At 44.8% G+C, this 26,869-nt stretch overlaps 1 long non-coding RNA gene across 1 annotated transcript; it reads left to right on the top strand.

Annotated features, from left to right (window-relative positions):
• Positions 1-665: 665 nt before the first annotated feature.
• On the top strand, positions 666-20,710 carry LOC128928407 (uncharacterized). Its single transcript, XR_008473340.2, has 3 exons — positions 666-804; positions 1,932-2,027; positions 19,667-20,710. It is a non-coding gene; the product is annotated as an uncharacterized LOC128928407 (long non-coding RNA).
• The last annotated feature ends 6,159 nt before the right edge of the window (positions 20,711-26,869 follow it).

Here is a 26,869-nt window from a genome sequence, read left to right as displayed (position 1 = left end):
TTTTTGTAGAGATGGGGATTTCACTATGTTGGCCAGAATGGTCTTGAACTCCTTACCTCAAGTGATCCGCCTGCCTTGGCCTCCCAAAGTGCTGAGGTTTCTGGCGTGAGCCACCATGTCCAGCCCCTACATTTATTTTTTAATTGTCAAATTGTTACCAGCAGTGAATCCATAAGGGTCTGCAGCAACCTCAGTTCTCGCCTACTCAGAAGAAAGAATACCACAAAGGGGCATAAGATAGGGTTGAGAGACCAAGGCAACTTTTACAGCAGGATTTTATTAAAGTTTTAGGGTGGGAATGAAAGAAAGTAAAGTTGGAAGAAGGCTAAGTGGACAACTTGAGAGAGTCAGGTGCGCTGTTTGAGCTTTGACTTGGGGTTTTTTTATTTTTGTAAAGACGGGGTTTCACCACGTTGGTCAGGCTGGTTTTGAATTCCCAACCTCATGTGATGCGCCCGCTTTGGCCTCCAAAGTGCTTGGATTACAGGCGTGAGCCACCACACCCGGCCCACTTGGGGTTTTATATGCTTCTGTGGGGATTGTATCTTTTCTTGCCTGATCCTTCCCTTTGGTTGGGCTGTCTGCCTGTATGGTAGTCCACCCCAATCTCCGAGCCGCATGCGCAGTACGTTTATGAAGTTGTACGCATGCTCACTTGAGGCGTCCTTCCCTTACCAGTCCAGGGCTCCTAGAGGAAGGTCATATACCAGTTAAATTCTGCCATTTTGCCTCTTAGGAGCATTCTTGAACCCAGTCACCCAATTCCTGAGATCTTTTTGGGAAGCTGCTAATCACCAATTTCAGGTTGGTCTATTTATTGGGAGACTGCCTTTCCCTGGCGCCGGCTGCGACCAATTATTACTTTGGACAGCTTAACCGCGTGACCGTCACCTGATGGTCACCTGACATTCCTGGTGGGGGAAGGGGGCCTCTCCTGCCCTGCTCCTATCTGCCTGACTACCTACTGTAATAGAATTTTTACACCCTTGGTCGCCTGGGGCAGGGGCACCTCTCTCAGCTGTACCTCTTAGCTCCTGCTTCCACCATAACAAGAACTGGCAAAACCCTTGAAATTTCCAGTTTACTTTCTTTGGCCATTTTCTGTGGGCTGCTATGATTCAAGCCAGAGAAAACTTCTGCCTCAGACCCCACCTCCATTGCCACCACCGGGGTGAGCCCCCACGCTCCTGCTTGGCTTCTCAGCCCTCGCCTGGGCTCCTGGGTTTGTGCGGAGTGGTCCTGCCTTCCCGCACAGTGCCCTTATCTCACCAAACCTTTACCCTGAAGCCACGAATTAGAACTTCTAGCTGACTAAACGCATTCTCTCTCAGAAATTTGTCAGTGTCCTTTCTTCTTCTCATGCCCAATTAAATAATAATTAGCATCACTTTACAAACTTCTCTGGGCTAGCCCTGGAGGTCAGCTGTAACACTACCCAGGTCTCCAGGTAAAGCCTGACTATACCTTCCATCCTTGTTTTGTTGCTGATAAATAAGCTTTTTATTGACCTTGCAGAAAAATTATTTTTTGCCTTTATATCTTGAGTTGTGCCATGACAAAACACCACCAACCCCATTTTCTAACCCTTACAGAGGTCCGCTTCCCACTTTTTCTCCCAGTGTGCTCAGCGGGGTGTGAAAACACAGCCTGAAATTATTTTCTCCAGCTTCTTCCTATCAGGTTCCCAACCCTTCTCTATTAGCATTCTTAACTCCACAGAGATTCCTTCCACCCTACTTTGAAATACAATTTCCCTCAGGCCACAACATATGCTGTTATTTTATAAATAAACTTTATTTTACTGTCGCTTGATAAATAACAGAACAGTAAATAGAACAAGTACTATTTATAAAATAAATACAGAACATAATACAATTGCCAGCATTGTTTTGTTTGTTTGTTTGAGATGGAGTTTCCCTCTTGTTGCCCAGACTGGGATGCGATGGACATCTCGGCTTACTGCAACCTCCACCTCCTGGGTCCAAGTGATTCTCCTACCTCAGCCTCTGGAGTAGGTAGGATTACAGGTATGTGCCACCACACCCGGCTGATTTTTTGTATTTTTAGTAGAGACAGGGTTTCTCCCTATTGGTCAGGCTGGTCTCAAACTCCTGACCTCAGGTGATCCACCTCCCAAAGTGCTGGGATTACAGGCAAGAGCCACCACGCCCTGCCAACTGCCAGCATTGTTTCTAAAGGGCATTACAAACACTGCACTGTTGGCATTAGTAAACATATTTGTTTTAAAGGCTCAATTTTATCAGAAGAAACGTAAAAACAGAAACTGGGATGGTGTAAAGGGCTCTACCCTATGATTACTTAGTTTTCCCAAATCTACTTTTTTTTCCTAGATCTATATACATTAGCTATACTTTATTCTTTGAAAATAGCACTTTAGCTTAGCATAACTACCTAATCTCTATTTACTCATGAAATTTCGAAGAGAGGAGCTCAGGAGGAAAAGTTATTCAACTTAAAATATCCAAGTAAATGATCTTTGAAGCAGATGAAAAACCAGCTGGCCTACTTCCATTACTTAAGAAGATCAAATCAATATACAGGTGTTTGCTAATTTTATTACTTTTTGGGTCAATTACATTTATGATATTCAGTGATATCTGTCTACAATAATGTATGTATATATATGCAGACCCTTTTAAAGAATAGGTTCTGTAATTCTCCAAATCCCAATATGGCCTCAAGTTTCTCCTTTGATGTATCTCGGAGTGTGGCCCATCTAGTAGTATGTGAGATGACAATAGGAGGTACGTGAACACATTTTTAAAATTTTAATAGGTAAATATTTATGATGGATTAGGAAAAAACATAGCTAGCATACAGAATTCCTGATTTTATGGGTACTGTTGCCTAGGGTGAGATTAAAGTATAGCTAATAGATTCAAAAATAAATACTAAGTGGAAAATGTAAGTGGTAAACAGATAGGACAAAAACCATGCGAAGATGGTAGAAGAATGACTGAAATTGAGAAGGCCCTGCTCTTCCTCTCATGCTGCTTAACACATCATGATTAAATAGTATGATGCCTGATCTTCAACCATCCTTCCTGCGGGGGTTTTTTTTTTTTTAGAGACGGAGTCTTTCTCTGTTGCCCAGGTTATAGTGCAGTGGCATGATCGCAGCTCACTGTAACCTCCACCTCCCAGTTCAAGTGATTTTCCTGCCTCAGCCTCCCAAGTAGCTGGGATTACAGGCCACCACGCCTGCCTAATTTTTGTATTTTTAGTAGAGATGGGATTTCACTGTTGTAATGAACCGAGCATAGAAAGTCAACACCAAGACAAAAGTATGCCAAATTGCAGCGTCTTTATTACCGGCAGCCACAGAGGACTCTCCAAACCGTGGCCCCGAAAGGAGGGTGTCAAAACCTTTTATTCCCTTAAAACCACCTCAGGAGTGAGGGTGAGGAGCTGGGATGGGGATGAAGGGCTTCAGACATTCCAAGGGCTAGTGGATTCTGCAAATCACCTCCTGGGTGGAGATGAGGGTGAGGGACTCTGGACATTCCAAGGGCCAGAGGACTTTTGTCACTCCAATTGTTACTTAAGTGGTTCACAGAAGTCAAGATAAGCGTTAGTTTACACACTGCCTGGGTAGTGGTGGGAATTACAGGCCTTAGTTACTTATCACAAGTCGCAGGAGCCAAGATGGCTTGGGTTTGGACTGCTTGCCTGTCACATTAGGGTCACAGAGATCAGTTTCAACAGAAAGCCAAGGTATGGTTGAGGTATGCAGTTTTATGGGTCTTTTACCATGTCACACACTATGTTGGCCAGGCTGATCTTGAACTCCTGACCTCAGATGATCCATCCACCTTGGCCTCCCAAAGCACTGAGATTACAGGTGTGAGCTATTGTGCCTGGCCCATCCTTCCTGCTTTATGTCAAATGATCAGCCACAGGTATAGCAAGTTAACTTTCGTGGCTGGCTCACAGTGCCCTGCTCTTTCCTGCAGAGCTGGAGCAGTGAGGCAGAATCTACCTACTAGATTAATTGTGCTATGTTTGGGTTTCAGAAAAGGCCTTAGAGGATTTATCTGTCCAGTGGCCAGTGAGTTGATTTGGATTTGTTTTTCTTTTAAGAAAGAGGAAGAGGGTGGTAGTGATCTCCTCTCCCAGAGCCCAAGCAGCTGACTTCATGGTGTCACGGGGTCTTGCTGGTCTGAAAGCCTTTCAACATCAGGCTCAGGCCCCTGCAGAGCAAATCCCATGACTCCAGTCATTGTTGTGCCAGAATTCTGTTGTGGACAATTCTGTTTAACTGAGCAAGTCTCGAAACGTCTTTTTAAGTTGTAAGGATTTTATGGGAAGAGAGGCTTAATTCTGCAGGATTTGATTAATTTTAGTATTAATAATTTTTGATTGATCGTTTTTTCTAGAAAGGGTATGAGATGACTTATGAAAATATATACAGGCTGGGTGTGATAGCTCACGCCTGTAATCCCAGCTACTCAGGAAGCTGAGGTGGGAGGATCACTTGAGCCCAGAAGGTAGAAGTTGCAGTGAGCCAGTATCACATCACTGCCCTCCAGCCTGGGTGACAGAGCAAGACTCTATCTAAAAAAAAGAAGGAGGCTGAGTGCGGTGGCTCACGCCTATAATCCCAGCACATAGGGAGGCCGAGGTGGGTGGATCACGAGGTCAAGAGATCGAGACCATCCTGGTCAACATGGTGAAACCCCATCTCTACTAAAAATACAAAAATTAGCTGGGCATGGTGGCGCGTGCCTGTAATCCCAGCTACTCGGGAGGCTGAGGCAGGAGAATTGCTTGAACCCAGGAGGCGGAGGTTGCAATGAGCCGAGATCGTGCCACTGCACTCCAGTCTGGGTAACAAGAGTGAAACTCCGTCTCAAAAAAAAAAAGAAGAAAAGAAAAGAAAATATATACAATAAGATAAAACTTTATGAGCGGGTGAGAAAACAGGGAGCAAAAGGGAAATGAGGGCAGGCAAGAGAAAATGCAGCCACAAATGGAGACTAACCAAAATGTGTGCTGTATGCGCTCTGTGCTTACTGGCAGTGCTGGCACAGTTGGCTCTTAGCTTCCTAATAGTAAGATAATGAAGGCAACAGTGAGCTGTGTGGCTCACAGTGTCCCGAATTTTTTTTTTTAGACAGAGTCCTGCTCTGTCACTGAGGCTGGAGTGTAGTCTCGGCTGACTGCAGCCTACACCTCCTGGATTCAAGCTATTCATGTGCCTCAGCCATCCAGTATCTGGGACTACAGGCATGCGCCACCATGCCTGGCTAATTTTTGTGTTTTTAGTAGAGACGGGGGTTTCGCCATATTGCCCAGACTGGTCTTGAACTTGTGGCTTCAAGTGATCTACCCACCTCAGCCCCCAAAGTGCTGGGATTACAGGCGTGAGCCCCATGCACAGCAGCTAATTTTTTTTTTTTTTTTCTAAAAAGAGAATACAACTGCTCAGGCTAAGCATTCCATGTACTGAAATCAGAGAGAAATTTCTCACATACACGTAATGCCGTCAAAAGGATCCTCAGTGATTTCCTTTGGATGGACCACAGTGACTTTCCAGGGCTGTCCCTCTAGCAGAGGAGGGCACTTCAGGCCAAAGTGAGCATGGGAAATCAGTTCCACAGGAAGCCAAGATGATGTACTTTGGGGACACATCTCAGCTTGTTAGCTTAATCCCTGGACCTGATGGGTGGTCAGACCTATTATTTCTGAGCAAGCTCTGCAAACTCTTCAGCATCAGTGAGTTCAGGGAAGCATATTAATAACTCTTCTGGGATTCAGTGCTATGTGCTTTAAGGTGCTGAGCAAAAGGCAGGGTCAGGACTGGCTGCATGAGTTGTGAGATCCAGGATAAAATGAAAATACAGTGTTTCTTGTTCAAAAGTTAGGAATTTCAAGATGGTGACAACAGAACATTAAACCAACTGAAGCTCTTTTCTAAGAGTAGGGTCCTGTGGGACTGCACAAGTCATACCTCTATGAAGCTGGCCCTAGGAAGGAGAGTTGTCCTCATGAAAAATCAAAGAAGCTGGTAAGGACACAGCCTGAAGAGAAGGTGAAGCCAACCTGCACTCTGCTGAGCCCCAGAATGCAAACAGGGTTAATTCCCCAAGTTCTTAAAGACATGACTCTCAAATCCCAAACTTGAGTGTGGAAGAAATATTACTTTATTTCTTATAACAAGTTAATTCTTTTGGCCCCACACCTCACATTAAAAGGCTGACAGAAAAGAAAATGAATAAACCAACCCCCACCACCAATCACATCCTAAAGCCCAGTCCCCCCTGCAGGTTTTGCATAGAAATCTTTATTATTTGAGTTATTTGGGGTGTTTCCCCATAGGGATTTCCTGCAAGGAATATTGAGGGGAACAGGGACAGTGAGGTGTAGCCCCACCTGGTCTAACAGAGTTTTAACGAGAGCTGGAGGAGGAAAGTCAGTCTCTGGGTGACAGGAAGCCTCTGGTGGGAGAATCCTGCCCCATTAGATGCTTCTCTCTCACCCCAGACGTGGGTGGGCCCAGCTCCGCCTCCTAGGCTAGATGTAGTCAGGCCCCAAAGCTCAGGACATTTTCTGGAGGTCTAGAGCAAGAACCAGGAGGGGGAGGTGGGGAGGGATAGCCTGGGGAGAAACACCAAATGTGGGTGAAAGCAAACAGAACACACTGCCATGTGTGTACCTATGCAACTGTATTTATTGCATGCTCTGCACATGTACCCCAAAACCTAAAATGCAATAAAAAAATAAGAAAAAAAAAAAAAAAAGAATCAGAACTGTTTGTTCATTCAATGTGTATTTGTTGAATACAGACTAGGTCAGGCACTGCTCTTGGGGCTAGGAAGACAGTCATGAATAAAATAGACCCAAATTCCTGCTCTTATGGAGCTTGTATACTACTTAGGGAAAACAATCTGTTTTTAAACGAGTCAACTATATTGTATCTAGGAAAATAATAAGTGCTATGTTAAAAAATAAGCATGAAAAGAACTAGGTTATACTAGATGTGGATATTGTTGGGTGTCAAGGACAATCTCACTGAAAAGGGGCATTTGGGCAAAATACAAAGAAGTCAGGGAGTGAGCCAGGCAAATTCCTGGGGGAATGGCTAGTGCACAGGCCCTGAGGTCAGAGAACCTGGTGGGCGTGAAGCACAGCCGGAGACTGTGGGGACCTTGAGTAGAGTGGGGTTGGTGATAGGGGACGAGGTCAGGGAGGGGCAGTGGCTGCAGCAGGACTTGCGGAAGGATTAAGTGACTTATTAGAGATAGAGAGGAATAAAAATCCGAGTTTAATTTTGGACATTTGATATTTGAGATGTTTATCATATATCCACATGAGATAGGGTTAGTTTATCCATATGGAAAAAATGGACATCAATCAGAAGTTAACTCTAATGGAATCACAGACCTGCATGGAACTGAATACAAATTCTAAAATTATGGTTAAAATTCTTGGAAGAAAACATAGATGAAAGTTTTTGTGACTTGGTAGAAGGTAAGGATCTTCCATATAAAACGAATAAAATGAAATTTTTGTACTAACTTGATAAATTGGAATTTATTAACATTTAAAACTCTTGCTCATTGAAGGATACTATTAAGAAAACAAAGTGAAGGGCCAGGCACAGTGGCTCACACTTGTAATCCCAGCACGTTGGGACGCCAAGGCAGGTGAGTTGCCTGAGGTCAGGAGTTGAAGACTAGCCTGGCCACCATAGACAAACCCCGTCTCTACTAAAAATACAAAAATTAGCCAGGCATGGTGGTGCACACCTGTAATCCCAGCTACTCAGGAGACTGAGGCAGAAGAATCACTTGAACCCAGGAGGCAGAGGTTGAAGTGACCCAAGATTGTGTCACTGCACTCCAGCCTGGGTGACAGAGCGAGACTCTGTCTCAAAAAAAGAAAAAGAAAAACAAAGAGACAAACGAAAAAATGGGAGAAAATATTTACAACATAACAAACTGTTACATCTTCATAATAAATCAAATAACCCATTTTAAAAAATGGGCCATCTATTTAAACAGACACTCCCACAAGAATATATAAAAATGGCCAGTAAGCACATAAAAGATGCCAATGTTATTTGTCATCAGGGATCTGTAACTTAAAACCACAGTGTGATACCATTAACCATGGATTAAAGTTGCTAAATTTTTAAAATTTAACAATACCAAGTGTTGATGAGGCTGTAGAATAACTAGATGTCTAGCCATTGCTTGTGGAAACGCTACAGCTGCTTTGTAAAAGTTTGGTGGTTTTGTAAAAAGTTAGCCATACCTACCTGCTATGAGATCCAGACATTCCACTGCTAGGTATTTATCCAAGAGAAATGAAAATATATGTCAACACAAAGACTTGTACACAAATGTTTATAGCAGATTTATTTGTAATAGCCAAAATCAGGTCGAGGGGGTGGACCCATCCACAGGTGAATAGATTAATATTTATACCCACACAATGGAATACTATTCAGCAATATGAAAGAGCAAACTTCTGATATACATGACAACATGGATCAATCTCAAAATCGTGCTGAGTGGAAGAAGCCAGGCACACAGGCATACATATGGCATGGCTTCATTTGTGTAAATGAAAACCAAACCAATCTACAGTGACAAAACGATCATTGGTCCCTGGGGCTGGAGGACCCTGTGCAAAGTGACACAAAGAATCTTTCTTTCCCCCGCCCCCCAACACAAAGAATCCTTTAGAGGTAATAGAGATGTTTTCTATTTTGATTGTGTTTATGGTTTTATAGGTGTGCACAATTATCAAAATGCATTGAATGTGTATTTACTATATGTAAAATAATTCTCAGTGGAGTTGATGAGAAAAATAGCCGGTTCTATAGGCCTCTTCTTGACCTCTCCCAGATAAGCTTTTACCCTTGTCACTCCAGGCCTTTTGCTAATGGGTTAATAGGACCTTAGACAAAGGTGTCCCTTTGGATCCAAAAAGGAGTATAACAGGCTGGACAGTGGCTCTCAAGTCGCTGGAGTTTTTTGTTTTGTTTTATCTAGAAACATTCTACTACAAGTTCTGAGAAACTTGTGTCCTAGCCTAGAACACAACCTGAGGCAAAAGCTTGCACACTAATGTCTTACTGAAATATACAATCCAAGAGAAGCAGAAATGATAGAAAAGGAGAGATGGGTCAGGGAAGGAGGGAGAACAAAGAGCAGGGGAAAGATTGCTGAGCTTGTCACAGCTTGCAACAAACACAGCAGGTTGCTTATTCTCACAGGACATCTTAAGAGAGGGCAGAGCTTTGGGAGGCTGAGGCCAGTGAATCATAAGTTCAAGAGATTGAGACCATCCTGGTCAACATGGTGAAACCCCATCTCTACTAAAAATATAAAAATTAGCTGCGCATGGTGGCGCACGCCCATAGTCCCAGCTACTTGGGAGGCTGAGGCAGGAGAATTGCCTGAACCCAGGAGGCGGAGGTTGCGGTGAGCCGACATCACGCCATTTCACTCCAGCCTGGGTAACAAGAGCGAAACTCCGTCTCAAAAAAAAAAAAAAAGAGAGGGCAGAGCTATAACTCAGTCAAGACAGTTGGATGTGGGTTAAAAAAAAAAAAAAAAAAAAGAGAGAGGGCAGAGAAACCTACTGCATTTGAAACAGTCTGTTGTCTGGGAGGAAAGGCGAGTCATTTATCTGCTGGTTTCTTCCTTCCCATCTCCTCTCAAAATCCGCATGGGATGCCAGGTGTGGTGCTCACACCTGTAATGCCAGCACTTTGGGAGGTGGAGGCAGGTAGATCACCTGAGGTCAGGAGTTCGAGACCAGCCTGACCAACATGGAGAATCCCCATCTCTACTAAAAATATAAGATTTGCTGGGGTGGGGGAGGGTGCATGCCTGCAATCCCAGCTACTTGGGAGGCTGAGGCAGGAGAATCATTTGAACACGGGAGGCAGAGATTGTGGTGAGCAGAGATTATACCATTGCACTCCAGCCTGGGTAACAAGAACCAAACTCTTTCTCCAAAAAAAAATAAATAAATAAATAAAAATCCCCATGGGGCATCAGCTTCCCAATACTCCTCCACGCTGGGGGAGCTGGAGCCTCAGCAGGTCCCATGAGCAGGTGCAGGCCTCTCTCTGTCACTTGGCTGTGCATATAGGCACTCCTTGGTCTGTGCGATCGAGTCTCTGACCAGGGCTTTGCCATGGTGGGAGGAATGGTGAGGAGGGAGACCCAGGCATTTGGGATTCCCTCCCCATCTGTCACCTAGTGTGCATCTCAATAAAAGAGAGAGCAGGCCAGCTGGTGCCTCCTGAATCTCCTTCCTGAAAACAACAGGCTAGGCCTTGGGGAAACTCTCCCGAAGGCAGTATTTTTACTAAAACAAGATCAACCCAGAAAGCTTTTCACATGTGAATCCTAAAACTGTAAACCAGCCCTTTCATATGTGATTCCTGAAACTGTAAACAGAGACCTTTTCACATGTGAGTCCTAAAACTGTAAACCGGACCCTTTCATATGTGATTCCTGAAACTGTAAACTAAAACCTTTTCACATCTGAGTCCTAAAACTATGAACCTAAGATTCTTCCACGTGTAACATCTAAAGTATAAGCCTATATAAAGGTTGAACCTTCCTTTGTTAGATGAGCTTGGCTGTTAGGCACCTATGCCACCTTGCTCCCAGCTGAAATGAATTCCTTCCTCCTGTATTCGGTGTCTGAGAGATCCTTTCCTGCCGTGGCTCCTGCTACAATGGGAGCCTTCACCAGGACCCCTCAGTCTGCAGGGGAAGATCACTAGGGTCGGCAGGTCTGGGAGGGTGCCAAGTTGGTCTGGCGGAGTTGGGTGCCTGCAGTCTATGCACAGAAAGCTCCCTATATCTGGGTACATCTGGTGTTTCCAAAAAGGGTGATGAAACCAGAGAGATGGGGGACGTTGCTGTGATAAGTGTTCCTAGACCCAGCGAGACTGACGAGAGTTGGTGCACCGATTTGAAACAACTTGACCCTTCTCTGAGTGTTACCAATTCTGCTGGGTTGAATAGTAGCCCCCACAAAATTCATGTTCACCCAGAAACCTGTCAATGGGACCTTATTTGGAAATATAGTCTTTGCAGAAGTAATCAAGTCAAGATGAGGTCAAACCAGATTCAGGTGGCCCCTAAATAACTGGTGGTGTTATAAGAAGAGAGAAATTTTGGCCGGGCTCGGTGTCTCATGCTTGTAATCCCAGCACTTTGGGAGGCCGAGGCAGGTGGATCACCTGAGGTCAGAAGTTCCAGACCAGCCTGGGCAACATGGTGAAACCCTATCTCAACTAAAAATAGAAAAATTATCCTGGCGTGGTGGTGGCACCTGTAATCCCAGCTACTTGAGAAGCTGAGGCAGGAGAATCACTTGAACCCAGGATGTGGAGAGAATTTTGGACAGAGAGACACAGACACCTAGGAAGAGGGCCATGTGAAGCCAGAGGCAGAGACTAGAGAGCTACATCTACAAGCCAAGGAACACTACAGATTTCCAGGAGCCATCAGAAGCTAGAAGAGGCAAGGAAGAATTCTTCCCTAGGGCCTACAGAAGGAGTACGGTTCTGCCAGTGCCTTGATTTCAGACTTGAAGCCTCCAGAACTAGGAGAGAATAAATTCCTGTTGTTTTAAGTCACCAATTTGTGGTACTTTGTTATAGCAGTTCTAGAAAAACAACCTCTCACTCCCATTAGCATACAGCCCCAGTGTGCTGGCTTCCATCATTGGACAGAAGCAGAGGACATACCACAGACTTCAGCCTGCAGACCCTAGGAGGAGGTATAAAAAATGAAGGATGGATCGTCTTTACGTTGGGGATTCTTGTTACCTGAGGAAAGAAGTCTAAGGCGAAACAGAGCTAGGTAGAAATGTTCTCCCTTCCTAAGGGTTCCGGACCTGGGCTAGAGAGGAGAGCAAAGGAGAGACAGTGGAGAGATGGAACCCTGGATGCCAGGAGGATCCCTGTCTGAAGTCAAAGACTTAAGGGGACTCCTTGACTCAGGAACACCTAAATACCTTACCAAAAACCTGCAGCTCAAAGGATGCACTCTGTAAGAAATCAGGGAATGTTGAGATGTGTGGATTACAGGACCCTGAGCAAATGACTAAGATCGAGCACTGCACCCTGGCCAGAGAATGTGGACACCCAGTAGGGCCAGGAATGTTTAGGCCCAAAGCCTCAGAGTGAGTGCATACCACCCAGTGGCTTAGCAGAGAGGGAGAGGGAGAAAACAGTCCACGCCACTCGCCCATCCCACCCCACCCCCACTCCACCCCCACTCCTACCCCTGAGAGCTTTGTCAGGCCAAGAGGCTGTTTCAGGAGTGGACAGAGAAGATGATGGACTGGGGTGAGGATTATTTAAGAGTAATTTGAACAATAGAAGTGGTCAGGCCCAGCACTTCCCCTTGAAGAGGGGAGCATAAATTCTGCTCACACCAGGCAAATGTGTGGGGATTATTTATTTTCTTCCTATGAACAGTGAGTGCAAAGCTAGAAAAGATTCCCACACTTGCCCACTGGCCCAATCCTGCCCACGTCTGAGAACACAAGCTGTTTTCAGAGCTCAGTAATACTATAAACCTCTCAGTAACTTGTCAAAAGCATCAGCTAGCACTGGAAACCCATCCCCCCACCCCCCACCCATCCTGCAGAGGGCAGCTTGGAGCAGCCATGGACAGGGAGGACTGGGAGAGCCCCTAACTGTGGTGCATTACAGGCTCCGAGCTTAGGGCCCATGGCTTTGTCAAGGGTCTTCAAAAATATTCATATTAGGGCACTGGAAAAACACAGAGAGGCTCCAGATACAAAGAGACAACTGACTAGAGGCAGTTGATAAATGTTTGGTGAATATATTCCAACTTCATCACTGTTACATTTAGTATTTACAAACTTTTCCTTCCATTTGAGGTGAGTGATAGGTGGGATGAAAGGAGCTCTGCCTGGGGGTGGGGGATGGACATCTCCAGAGGCCCAAGTCCTTCCCAGGAACCGTGGCCAGTTGATCTAACTGATGGACGATGGACCTGTGCACAGGGTTCTACAGGGACCCTCACTGGGCAGTGATAGGAGGTGATACCGCTCAGAAACCATCTCCTGTGGGGCTGTGGGCACCGTGTGCTCACCGGAGAGGGAAGAAACAGCAGCACTAAGCATAGCTCAGTTTTTTCTGGTCCACGATGGCCCCAATCTTTAAGTGAAAGAGACATTTCTGCTGATTTGTTTAGCCAAAAACATTGCTCACTAAAACTACCTATTCAGAAATTATCCAGACAGGTATTCCCTCTGATTTAGGGTCCATTAATTATTTTGTCTTCTGGAATGAGCCATCCACCCTAGGGTAGTGTTACAGCCGAATTGTGTCTCCGCAGAATTTACATATTGAAGTCCTGTCCTGCAGTACTGCAAAATGTGACTGGCTTTGAAGGTAGGGCCTTTAAAGAGGCGATTAAGGTGAAATGAGGGTATATGGGCAGGCCATAACCCAAGATGATTGGTGTCCTTGTAAGAAGAGACTAGGACACAGGTGTGTGTGTGTATATATAGCAAGAAGGCAGCCATGTAAAAGCTAATGGAAGAAATCTCAGAACAAACAAACTTGGCAACACCTTAATCTCAGACATCAGCCTCCAGAACTGTGAGAAGTACATTTCCGTGATTCAGGGCTCCCAGCCTGTGCTACTTTGTTATGGCAGCCCTAGCAAACTAGTACAGGTAGCATCCTGGTGGCAAGAGATTACTTTGCTGGGAGCATCAGACATGCCCCAGGCAGGATCAGAAGTTGCACAGAGGCTTAGGGCTTGGGAGTAAATACTTTTCACTTTTAGCTTCCCTGCTCTGGTCTATTAGCAGACATGAAGACATCTAGGATCACTCCTTAGGGCTCCCAAGGACCCTCTCCCTGAGGGATTAAACAGAAGAGAACGCAGGAGAGATGAGGCAAGGGATGGCCAGGGGACATCTTATTCCACACTCACAGAGCTCAGGGACAGTGCCACCTGTCACAGTTCCTATTTATTGATATTTGAGAGGAAGCCCAGGCTGCCCTTTCACCTCTGTTTTTGCTCCAGAGAAAATGGATGCATCTGGGAAACCTCGCTCAGTGTGCAGCTAAACTAAGGACACATTCCAAGATGCTTATTGGCCCATGGCAAAGGCCCCTCAGCCAAACCCTACATGCCAAAAATGGAGACCATGACCCAAGTAGTGTGCCCAGAGCAACAGCCGGGCAATTGTGTCTGGCTGTGAAATTTGAGTCCCAGGTCAGCCCCAGCCAACAGGCTGCTGCACTTAGATGTTATAGCCGGGGAGGAACCAAGTCAGAGTGCTGTTACTTGGTTAGGGGAGTGGGAGCCAGAGCCTGAGTTACTCTGAGAACATACCCCCATAGCCTCTTGCCAGCGATGGAACTGGAGAATTGTTGATATCCACCCGGCCTCCAGACAGGAGCAGCCTCAATCAGAGAGCTGACCGTGTTCCAAGTTGACCCCCACCCTACTCCTAACCTCTTCAAGGAGAAAGTTTGGGACAATTAATGGGTACAGAGTCCAGCAACCCCCAATTTTGCCTAGAGGTGGATCCCCTTCCTATAAAGTATCAGGGGCAACCAACCTCCTCTCACAGAATCCTCAGAGGGCTGACTTCAGGAAGAAGGCAGCAGGGCTGGGTCAGGGATGAGGTCAGTCTTGTCATATAAGGAGAAAGAAGCTTTCTGAGCAGAGAGGACCCCACTGTGCAAAGTGTAGGGGCCAGGGACAGCTCCTCACAATGCATATCAGGAAATCATCTCATTGCAACTGACCTACGACTGGCTCAGTGCCCTTCAGAAGACCACCTCTCATATGGTGCAGCAGGACCACCAGCTCCTCTCTACTCACTGAAGGTGGGGGAATAAGCAGCCTCACCCTCTAAGAGTGGGGAGCTTGTGGCTAAAAGGAACTGTCTGTCCCTTTGCCCCTTTTGTCCCTCCACCTCCTCCCCTGTCTGCTGGTGGGATGAGCATGTCTTTCAGGATAGTAATCTATAGGAGGTAACCAGTATTAGAAAGAAAGAGGTTTATTTTTGTTGAAGCTGCTCCTGTCTGAAGAATGGGAGTATCTGTGTGGTCACCAGCCTTGGACACAAGGGCGCAGCGTGAAGCCAGCATTGGATGAGACAGAAGATGGGGGTTGGAGGAGGACCGAGGGGAAGAGGTTATGAGCACCTGGTGAACGTAGACTCTGTCTCTATCGATTTGCCCCTTCTAGACAATTCATATAAGAGGAGTCATACAGTGTGGGTCACGATATGTGCCCAGCTTCTTTCACCGAGCATAATGCGGTTTTTTGTTTTTTGTTTTGGGGTTCTCTTTTAAACAGAGTCACACTCTGTTGCTCAGGTTGGAGTGCAATGGTGCGATCTCAGCTCACTGCACCCTCAGCCTCCCAAGTAACTGAGACTACAGGTGCCCGCCACAACACTGGGCTAATTTTTGTATTTTTAGTAGAGACAGTTTCTATTAAAAACCTATGTTGGCCAGGCTAGTCTTAAACTCCTACCCTCAAGTGATCCATGGATCTTGGCCTCCCACAGTGTTGGGATTACAGGTGTGAGCCACCACACCTTGCCTCACCCAGCATAATATTTTCAAGGTCCACCCATGCTGTAGTCTGTAAACCCTTCATTCCTTTCTATGACTGGAAAATAGTCCATGTTATGAATATGCCACATTGTTTAGTCATCTGTTGATAGACATGTGGGTTGTTTCTACCTTTTGGGTATTGTGTATAGTGCTGCTGTGAACATTCATGTACAAGATTTTGTTTAAACTCCTGTTTTCAATTTATGGGGGTAGAACTGCTGGGTCATGGTAATTTTATGTTTCACTTTTTTTATTTGAGATGGAATCTTGTTCGGTCACCCAGTCGAGTGCAGTGGCACAATCCAGGCTCACTAAAACCTCTGCCTCCTGCATTCAAGCAATTCTTCTACCTCAGCCTCGCAAGTAGCTGAGATTACAGGCATGCACCACCATGCCTGGCTAATTTTTGTATTTTTATTAGAGAGTTTTGCCATGTTGGCCAGGCTGGTTTTAAACTCTTGGCCTTAAGCGATCTTCCCACGTTGGCCTTCCAAAGTGCTGGCATTACAGGCATGAGCCACTGCACCCAGCCATGAACAAGTGTTACATTGAGGATAACGAGAGCCAGGTTTCTCACTTTTTTTGTTGTTTTGTTTTGAGACAGAGTCTCACTCTGTCACCCAGGCTGAAGTGCAGTTGCACACTCTCGGCTCACTGTAACCTCTGCCTCCCAAATTCAAGCGATTCTTCTGCCTCAGTAACTGGGACTACAGGTGCGTGCCACCACACCCAGCTAATTTTTTACTTTTAGTAGAAATGGGGATTCACCATGTTGGCCAGGCTGATCTCGAACTCCCGACCTCAGGTGATCTGCCTGCCTCGGCCTCCCAAAGTGCTGGGATTACAGGTGTGAGCCACTGTGCCTGGCCAGTTTCTCACTTTTGAACAATGGATTTACAAGGATGAAAAAGGATAAGATTTGAATAAGCCCTGTGATATTAGATTGGAATTGAAGGTATTGGTATGAATCTAAGATTTTTAATATAGACAGAGAAATATAATTACATTAGGTGTAGATATATTACATTAGGTGTACACACACAAAGAAAGAAGCTACAAGCAATGACACCCAGTAGCAATGAGCACACCTAACACCAAGGTCACAATTTCTAAATATCACACTTCACTGAGAATTAGGACTCTTTGGAGAAATATCTGACTCCTGGGCTAGGCTGAGTCAGGGACTATAAAAGATAAGCCTGGATCATCTTACAACAAAAGGTAAGGGCTTAATGTATCTTGGAGCCATTTCAAAAGAATCCAGGAACTAGCTCAAAGAGACCTCACTGGCTAAATATAGAACAATTAAACTAAATAATTACAGTAATAAATATTAACTCATCAAATGAGAGTCTATCAGTCTGAAGAGCAACAAAGTGGCTGGGCGTGGTGGCTCATGCCTGTAATCCAAGCACTTTGGAGGCCAAGGCAGGCAGATCACCAGAGGTCAGGAGTTCAAGACCAGCCTGACCAACATGGTGAAACCCTGTCTTTAAAAAAAAAAAAAAGAGCAACAAAGTTGGAGGACTAAGACTGTCTGATTTCAAGTTGTATTATAGGCAGGGCCCAGTGGCTCATGTCTGTAATCTCAGCATTTTGGGAGGCTGAGGCAGGAGGATTGATTGTGGCCAGGAGCCAGGGCAGCATAGCAAGACCCCATCTCTACAAAAAATATAATAATATAAATTTTTAAATAAAGATACATTATAAACCTACAGTAATCAAGACAGTGTGGTGTTGGCAAAAAGACACATAGATCAGTGGAACAGAATAGACTCCAGAAATAGATCTACACATGTATGGACAACTGGTTTTTTTTGAGACAGGATCTGGCTGTTTCCCAGGCTAGAGTGCAGTGGTGCAATCTTGGTTCATTGCAGCCTACACCTCCTGGGTTCAAGCCTACCTCCTGCCACAGCCTCTCAATTAGCTGGGACTACAGACGTGTGTCACCATGCCCAGTTAATTTTTGTAATTTTGGTAGAGACAGAGTTTCTCCCTGTTGCCCAGGTTGGTCTCAGACTCCTGAGCTCAAGTGATCCGCCCACCTCAGCCTCCCAAAGTGCTGGGATTGCAGGCATGAGACACCACACCTGGCCTGACAACTGATTTTATTACTAAGGTGTGAAGATAGTTTAGTGAAGAAAGGATGGTCTTTCCAACAAATTGTGCTAGAACAACTGGGTATTTATATGCAAAAACTGAACTTGTAGCTATACCTCACTTTATATATAAAATTAACTCAAGGGCCAGGCACGGTGGCTCACGCCTGTAATCCCAGCACTCTGGGAGGCCGAAGCGGGTGGATCACAAGGTTAAGAGATCGAGACCATCCTGGTCAACATGGTGAAACCCCATCTCTACTAAAAATACAAAAAATATAAAAAATTAGCTGGGCATGGTGGCACGTGCCTATAATCCCAGCTACTCAGGAGGCTGAGGCAGGAGAATTGCCTGAACCCAGGAGGCGGAGGTTGCGGTGAGCTGAGATCATGCCATTGCACTCCAGCCTGGGTAACAAGAGTGAAACTCCGTCTCAAACAAAAAAAAAAAAATTAACTCAAAATCAATTATATTTTAAACAGCTCTATTGTGGTATAACAGACAATAAGCCACCCATATTTAAAGTGTACAGGTTATATCCACACCCATGAAGAGTGGCATTGTTACTCAGATAAGGAAGGCTGCAAGCACCAGTCAAATTTCAGTTGGAGAGAACAGAATTCAATTGAGCTACATTAAGCAGAAAGAGACATTTTTTAGTATAAGAGAATTACAAGGTCATTAAGAGGGCCAACAATATAGCTGCTAGACTCAGTATCCAGGAACAACTCTCGGAGACACATCACAGAGCTTGTTGCCAAGGGAACTGCTGTTCCTGCCACAATCAGCAAGCTGCCTCTGCTAAATTGGGAAGCCACCACTCCCTCCGCCAGCCTCAGAGCTGTACCACTTCTGGTGGGGTCTTCACTAACAAAACATACGCATATATCTTGCCTCTACTCCTCATTAAATCAGTTCCAAATTCAAGTCTCACTTCTGATTGTCAAAAGCTAATTGACATCTGGAACCCTGGCATCAAGCAAGTCTGGAAAATGTGTTTTTTAGCTTTGTGGCCTCTGTAATATTTTGGAAGGCACTCTTTTTTCTCGTTCTTTGTTTTTATTTTTTATTTTTTGAGACAGAGACTGACTGTGTTACCCAGGCTGGAGAGGCACGATCTCGGCTGCAACCTCCATCTCCCAGGTTCAAGCGATTCTCCTGCTTCAGCCTCCTGAGTAGTTGAGATTACAGGCATGCACCACCATGCCTGGCTAATTTTTACATTTTTAGTAGAGACGGAGTTTCACTGTGTTGGCTGGGCTGGTCTTGAACTCCTTACCTCAGGTGATCTGCCACCTCAGCCTCCCAAAGTTCTGGGATTACAGGCATGAGCCACCACGCTTGGCCTTGGAAGGCACTCTTAGAGGGTGGTTGAGATTGATGTTGAGCCAATCAATCCACAATATCTGTCATGCTGTGGATGGAACCAATTTGGGAGAAAAATCAAGAGTTCAGTTTTGAACACGGTAGATTTAAGGTATCTTTTTGATATATGACTAGATCTGAAACCAAACGCAGCGTAATTTAGTAGTAAGAGCACAGATTCTGGAACCAGTCTGCTTGTGTTCATGTCATAGCTACATCCTGTATTAGCTGTGTGACACTGAGCAAGTATCTTAACCTTTCTGTGCCTCAGTTTTACCAGTTGTAAAATGACAATAATAATGTTAATAACCGTTTATTTCAGTATCTTCCCAAGTAGTGTTCTCATGAGAAATTAAATGAGTTAATGTTTGTGAAGTAAACACTTTATAAACATTGTAAACAGTGAGTGGCACAAAATAACCAATGTATGTGTGTTTGCTGTGATAATAGTAATAATTTTAATTAATAATGATTAGTTTAATTTATTATTATTTTAATTAGTAGCCTAGCAAATACATATACACAGTACACAAATTCACTGCTTATTTTACTGTTACTATTTTCTATATATCTGACATTTAGGAAGAAAGACCCGGCTGGAGATACACATTTGGGGGAGTCACCAGAACACAGCAGGCTTTTAAAGCCATGATACTGGATGAGCTCACCTAAGGAGTACATGTAGCTAGAGCAGAGAAGATATTGGAGCACTGTGATATCCAGAGGTCGAGGAGATGAGACGGAACTGGCAAAGAGACTGCACAGGCGGGGCAAGGAGAAGTGGGTTCCAGAATCCAGGAAAAGACAGGATTGCAAGGAGGAGGATAACCAGCTGTGTCTGGTGGTGATCTTAGTTGAAACAAGATGAAAACCAAGATTGGACCATCAGGTTTGACACAGTAAGGAGGTCACGGTGACAAGAGCTGTCCAATGGGAAGGTGGGAAAGAAACCCTGATTGCAATGCTTTTAAAAGGGAATTATGGGCCAGGTACAGTGGCTCATGACTGTAATCCCAGAACTCTGGGAGGTTGAGGTGGGTGGATCAAGAAGACAGGAGTTCAAGACCAGTTTGACCAAGATGGTGAAACCCCATCTCCACTAAAAATACAAAAAAAAATTAGCTGGGCATGGTGGCAGGAGCCTATAGTCCCAGCTACTCAGGAGGCTGGGGCAGAGAATTGCTTGAACCTGGGAGGCGGAGATTGCAGTGAGCTGAGATTACACCACTGTACTTCAGCTTGGGTGACAAAGTAAGACTCTGTCTCAAAAAAAAAAAAAGGTGGGGGGAATCAGGGAGAGAGCATGGAGGCACCAAGTGTGGCCATTCTTTTGAGGAGGTGCACTGCAAAGAGGAGCAGAGAGCTGGGAGAGGAGCTGACCAGCAAGAAAATGGAAATCTCAGTCCTACAACCACCAGAAACTGAATTCTGCTAACAACCATATGCATTTGAACAAGACTCTGTGATCTAGAAGGGAACACAGCCCAGCTGACACCTTAATCACAGCCTGTGTGACCCTGAACAGTGGACCCATTGCAGCTGTGCTCAGACTTCTAACCCATGGACATTCTGAGATAATGAATTTGTGCTGTTCCAAGCCATTAAATTTATGGTAATCTGTTATGCAGCCCCAGATAACTAATACAATGACTATCTGTAATGCAATATTAAGGAATTATTATTATTATTATTATTATTTTTTGAGACGGAGTTTTGCTCTGGTTACCCAGGCTGGAGTGCAATGGCACGATCTCAGCTCACCGCAACCTCTGCCTCCTGGGTTCAGGCAATTCTCCTGCCTCAGCCTCCTGAGTAGCTGGGATTACAGGCACGCGCCACCATGCCCAGCTAATTTTTTGTATTTTTAGTAGAGACAGGGTTTCACCATGTTGACCAAGATGGTCTGGATCTCTTGACCTCGTGATCCACCCGCCTTGGCCTCCCAAAGTGCTGGGATTACAGGCTTGAGCCACCGCGCCCGGCCAGGAATTATTGTTAACATGTAACTGTTGTAATTTGGAGTTACAAAAAACATTCTTTTTTTAGTGATGCACATGAAAGTATTAAGGAAGTATCTGTGATTTGTTTTAAAAATAATGGTAAAAAATGCCGGGTAAAGAATGCTCACACCTGTAATACCAGCACTTTGGGAGGCAAGCAGAGCACTTCAAGTCAGGAGTTTGAGGCCAGCCTAGCCAACATGGTGAAGCCATCTCTATTAAAAATACAAAAAAAATTAGCCAGGTATGGTGGTGCAGGCCTGTAGTTCTAGCTACTCAGGAGGCTGAGGCACGAGAATCACTTGAATCTGGGAGACGGAGGCTGCAGTGAGCCAAGATCACACTACTGCACTCTAGCCTTGGTGACAGAGCAAGACTCCATCTCAGAATAAATAAATAACGGTAAAGAAATAAATAGGGTCAAGTGTGGTGGCTCATGCCTGTAATCTCAGCACTTTGGGAGGCCAAGGTGGGTGGATCACCGGAGGTCAGGAGTTCAAGACCAGCCTGGCCAACATGGTGAAACCCCGTCTCTACTAAAATTACAAAAATTAGCCAGGTGTGGTGGCATATGCTACTTGGGAGAGGATCAATGCAACAGGAAGAGCTAACGATCCTAAATATATATGCACCCAATACAGGAACACCCAGATACATAAGACTTAAAAAGAGAATTAGACTCCCACATAATAATAGTGGGAGACTTCAACATCAGTATTAGATAGATCAATGAGACAGAAAATTAACAAGGATATCCAGGACTTAAACTCAGATCCGGAACAAGTAAACTTAATAAACATTTATAGAACTCTCCACTTTAAACACACAAAATATACACTCTTATCAGTACCACATCACACCTACTCACAGGTTTAAATGAAATATTGGTTGGCTACTTGTTTGTTATTTTCTTCCCTCATTTTTTCCTGTCTCCATTATCAAGCATAAAAGAGGTTTTCAGTACCCATTTTTAGACTGCATTCTAGCCTGGGCAATAAAGCAACACTCCCGTTCTCTCTCCCTCTTCCTCTTCTTCTTTCTTCCTCTCCTTCATTCTTTTTTTTCCTTCTTTCTCTCTTTCTTTTTCTTTTTTCCAAAAAAAAAAAAAAGTTCAGCTACTTGGGAGGCTGAGGCAGGAGAATCACTTGAACCCAGGAGGTGGAGGTTGCAGTGATGTAAGATCATGCCACTATATTCTAGCCTGGGCAACAGAGTGGGACTCTTAAAAAAAAAAGGGAAGGAAAGAGTTAATAATTATTAATCCAGGTGAGAATATACAGGAATCATTGTGCTGTTTTATGTCTGAAACTTATCATAATAAAATGTAAATATATACATAATGATGTGTGTGTGTGTGTGTGTGTGTGTGTTAGAGAGTGAGGGCCTAGCCTTAAGGCCTCCTTCTCCTCTTTCTCCTTCTTTATGTTGTTTCCTGATTGCCCTTTTAATCTGTCTCCCTTAGGGGGCAGTCCCCTTATGGCCTGCTGTCTTTCTAAAGGTTGTACCTTTGAGAGCACATTTTAATAAACCTCTCCTGGTAGAAGTTGTATTGAGCCTTTAAACTCCAGCCCTGTGTGTCATGGGATCTGCTGTGAGCTGACCCAGAAGGATGGCCGTCTCTTCTCAGTAAGTCTGGATGAGCTGTGGGGGCTGAAGTGTCATTGTACAATGGCCCTTATTCACAGCAGGGCTGCCTTTCAGGGGCCTGGTGTGCTCTCCTGGTGCCAACCCCAGCTGTCTTTCTCACCATTCTGAGCTCTGCTCTGCCACCTTGGCCCAAGCCTTAATTCTTTCTCAGAAACCCAATTCCTTCGGCTGGAGCCACGTGTTCCGCTCAGGCCCCATCTGACAGCTGTGGCCCCTGGCCCAGCCCCACAGACGTCCAGTGTTCCCTTTCACAGGCCCTGGTGTGTTCCTGCCAGAAAAGTCCACTTCCTTTATGATTCTTTTTTTCATGGTGTCACTTTTTTTGGCCTTGTGCATCATGCCAGTTCCTTGCACACTTGATGAAAGGATTCACGGGCAGAGAACTTGAATCAATGGGGTCTTTTTATTTTTGAACATCAGTAAACAGCACAAATCAAGTCAATGAGTTTAGCCCCTTGGTTATTTTCATGCTTGCTGCAGTCTATGCCCGGCATTAAATCCCACTGAAAATGCCTCTTGTTACTGCCAGCTAATGAAGAATGTCGCTCTTTTTTCTGGGTTTGAACACACTCCAAAACATTGGCCTGAAAGATCAGTTTAACATTGGAGAGCCCTGAATGCAAAATCTTTAACTTTCCCTCTTAAGCAGTTCATTGACATTATTCTAATCGTTTTCTTTCCTCTGCATTTTATTGTACTTACTGGCAGTATTTTGATCGCTCTGGTAGTGTAAAATGCAGTCATTTATTTTTGAGACTTAGGAAGATATGCCAAAATCTTGCCCACTGATTAAGCTACAAATCATGTAATTAGAGATTAAAAGGTACAGTTAACCTGTTGACTTGTAGTTGTACCTCCATCAAAATGGCCCCTTCTCACCTTTTTTGGTCATTCTCAATATCCAGGCCCAGAAAGGACAGTTTACAGCATGTGTAGTGGCACTAGCAAAGAACATAGCTTGGTCGGGTGTGGTGGCTCACAACTGTGATCCCAGCAGTTTGGGATTCTGAAGTGGGAGGTTCTCTTAAGCCCAGGAGTTTGAGACCAGCCTGGACAAATAATTTAAAGTAGTGAGTCCCTGTCTCTACCAAAAGTGAGCAGTGATTAATATACCACTGACCATTTTTAGTGAGAAATGTTATGTTCTTTTTTTAAAAAATGCGTGTCTGTGTGTGTGTGTGTGTGTGTGTGTGTGTGTGTGTGTGTGTGTGTATGGTTTTTTTTTTTAAGAGATGGTCTTGCTCTGTTGCCCAGGCTGGAGTGCAGAGGTGCAATCATGACTCACTGTTGCCTCTACCTCCTGGGCTTATGCAATCCTCCCACATTGGCCTCCCAAGTAGCTGGGACAATAGGCGCACACCACCATGTCTGACTAATTTTTAACTTTTCTGTGAAGATGAGGTTTCACTGTATTACCCAGGGTGGTCTTGAACTCCTGGGTGCAGGCAATCCTCTCACCTCGGCCTCCCAAAGTGCTGGGATTACAGGCAGGAGCCACTGTGCCCAGTCTATACTAATTACTTGAGAAATAAAACCAGAGGAAAAAAAATCTTGAAAAAAGTATTCAAAACAAAAGAAAAGCTGTATGTTATCCCCTGTAGTAGAGTGCCTCATATTTATTTATTTATTTTTGAGATGGAGTCTCACTCTGTTGCCTAGGTTGGGGTGCAGTGGGTGATCTTGGCTCACTGCAACCTCTACCTCCCAGGTTCAAGCTGTTCTCCTGCCTCAGCCTCCTGAGTAGCTGGGACTGCAGGGGTGAGCCACCATGCCTGGCTAATTTTTGTATTTTTAGTAGAGATGGCATTTCACCATGTTGACCAGGCTGGTATCAAACTCCAGAGCTCAGTGATCTACCCACCTCGACCTCCCAAAGTGCTGGGAATACAGGTGTAAGCCACCCAGCCAGTTGCCTCATATTAAAAAACAAAAAGTAGAACAAACAAAAAAGAAACCTTAACTTTTGTTCCTCTGTGAAATATCAAGACATGAATTAAGTGGTGCAGGTAGGTGGCTTCACCAGATACTGCTAACATCTAGTGAGACCCTCCACACAGTGAGAAGGTTCAATGGCAGATTCTGGAACCAGACAGCAGGAATTCAATTGCCAGTTCCAGTATTTACTAGCTGTGTGACCTTGGGAAAATTACTTCTTTCTGTCCCCTAGTCTCCTCCTCTATTAAATCAGAACAATTAGAGTACCTACCCCAGGAGGTTATTGCAAGTGTGTAGCATGCTTTGATTACAGTCCAGCACAGGAAAAGCAATTGTCACAGTCATCATTATGTCCTGAATGGATGACAGTGACTTTTTCTGGTCCAGCCTTCACAATACCACCAGAATGGTCTTCCTCTAAGGTTGCTCCTCCTGTCTCACATTCCTGCTCCCTAACACGGGATCTGCCTCTCCCCTGGGCAGGAAGTCACAGGTGATAAATACTTTCACTCAGAAGACAAGAATGAGCAGGAAACTCCCAGGTCACAACATGAAACTGAACTGCTTTTTCAAGACGTTCTTCAATTTTTTTTTTTTTTCGTTATTAACCTAGGTGAGGAGAGTTGAGTTCATTTCATTCCTCAGTTCAAGGCACATGCTTGTCATTAATCGACATAAGTCCCTTCCCTTGCTTTATATTTTATTTATTCTCTTTTATTCACTTCTCTTACTCCCATATCCCCCCACCCCACCATTATGTTTCCAAGTATTTGTGTTAAGAAAGTGTTGTAGTGGTGAATGTATGACTTCCAGTTACACAGCTGATGAATGGAGTGTTCCTTACACAGTCATAAGATCTGTGCTGAGAACCTCTCATCTTCTCTTCTGATACCTGCCTGTGACACTCTGGTGTACATCCTTACATTTCACTCTTCCCTTCCCCAGATGACAGATACCCAGGTTGCCTCCAACCACCCTCTGCAACAAACCAGGGCAAAGAGGGATTTCTCGGAAGATGGTACCAGGAAATCCTGCTACTATGTGGATAAAAATAAAGCTGGATCCTCACGCCATATGAAGTGAACTCTTGGTCAGGTCAATTAAAGACCAAAATATAGGGCCAGATGTGGTGGCTCACACCTGTAATCCCAGGACTTTGGGAGGCTGAGAGGTGGGTGGATCACCTGAGCTCCGGAGTTTGAGACCAGCCTGGCCAACATAGTGAAACCCTGTCTCTACTAAGAATACAAAAATTAGCTGGGGGAGGTGGCATATACCTGTAGTCCAGCTACTCGGGACTGAGGCACAAGGATCACTTGAACCTGGGAGGCGGAGTTTGCAATGAACCTAGGTCACACCACTGCACTCCCACCTAGGTGACAGCAAGACTCCGTCAAAAAAAAAAAGACCAAGGGTCGAGCACGGTGGCTCACGCCTGTAATCCCAACACTTTGGGAGGCCGAGGTGGGTGGATCAAGAGATCGAGACCATCCTGGTCAACGTGGTGAAACCCCGTCTCTAGTAAAAATACAAAAAATTAGCTGGGCATGGTGGTGCATGCCTGTAATCCCATCTACTCGGGAGGCTGAGGCAGGAGAATTGCCTGATCCCAGGAGGCGGAGGTTGCGGTGAGCCGAGATCGCGCCATTCATTGCACTCCAGCCTGGGTAACAAGAGCGAAACTCCGTCTCAAAAAAAAAAAAAAAAGACCAAAATATTAAAAAATGGATTAATAGAAGAAAATGTAGGTGAATGAGTATCTCAGTGACATAGGGAAAGAACTTCTTAGGCAAAACGTCAGATACAAACAATTCCTTGAACATATTTTCCATTCAGATTGGTTTTCCAGTTCTCTCTCTAACCTCTTGGTCAACCATTCTCAATGGCTGAGAGATTATCTTTTGTTTAAGGATAAAACTGGAAGAAAACCAAAACCTTGAAGCCTGCATTTTCTCTACCTTCAGTTTTGTTTCTTGTTTTTTTTCTCTCTCTAGGTTTCTCCTATGCCCAGAACAGAGGCAGCAAACTATGGCTGTGAGGCAAATCTAGCTCACCACATATTTTCGTACAGCTTACTAAGAAAGGTTTTTTGTTTGTTTGTTTGTTTAGATGACAGGGTCTTGCTGTGTTGCCCAGGCTGGAGGGCATTGGCCATTCATAGGCACGATCCCACTACTGATCCGTTTCTGACCTGGGCCAGTTC

This window comes from Callithrix jacchus, chromosome 11 (assembly GCF_049354715.1).
Source record: "Callithrix jacchus isolate 240 chromosome 11, calJac240_pri, whole genome shotgun sequence".
In the NCBI taxonomy this organism is placed as follows: Eukaryota; Metazoa; Chordata; class Mammalia; order Primates; family Cebidae; genus Callithrix; species Callithrix jacchus.
The sequence above is the reverse complement of the archived record's forward strand: the minus strand, read 5'-3'. Positions and strand labels throughout refer to the sequence as shown.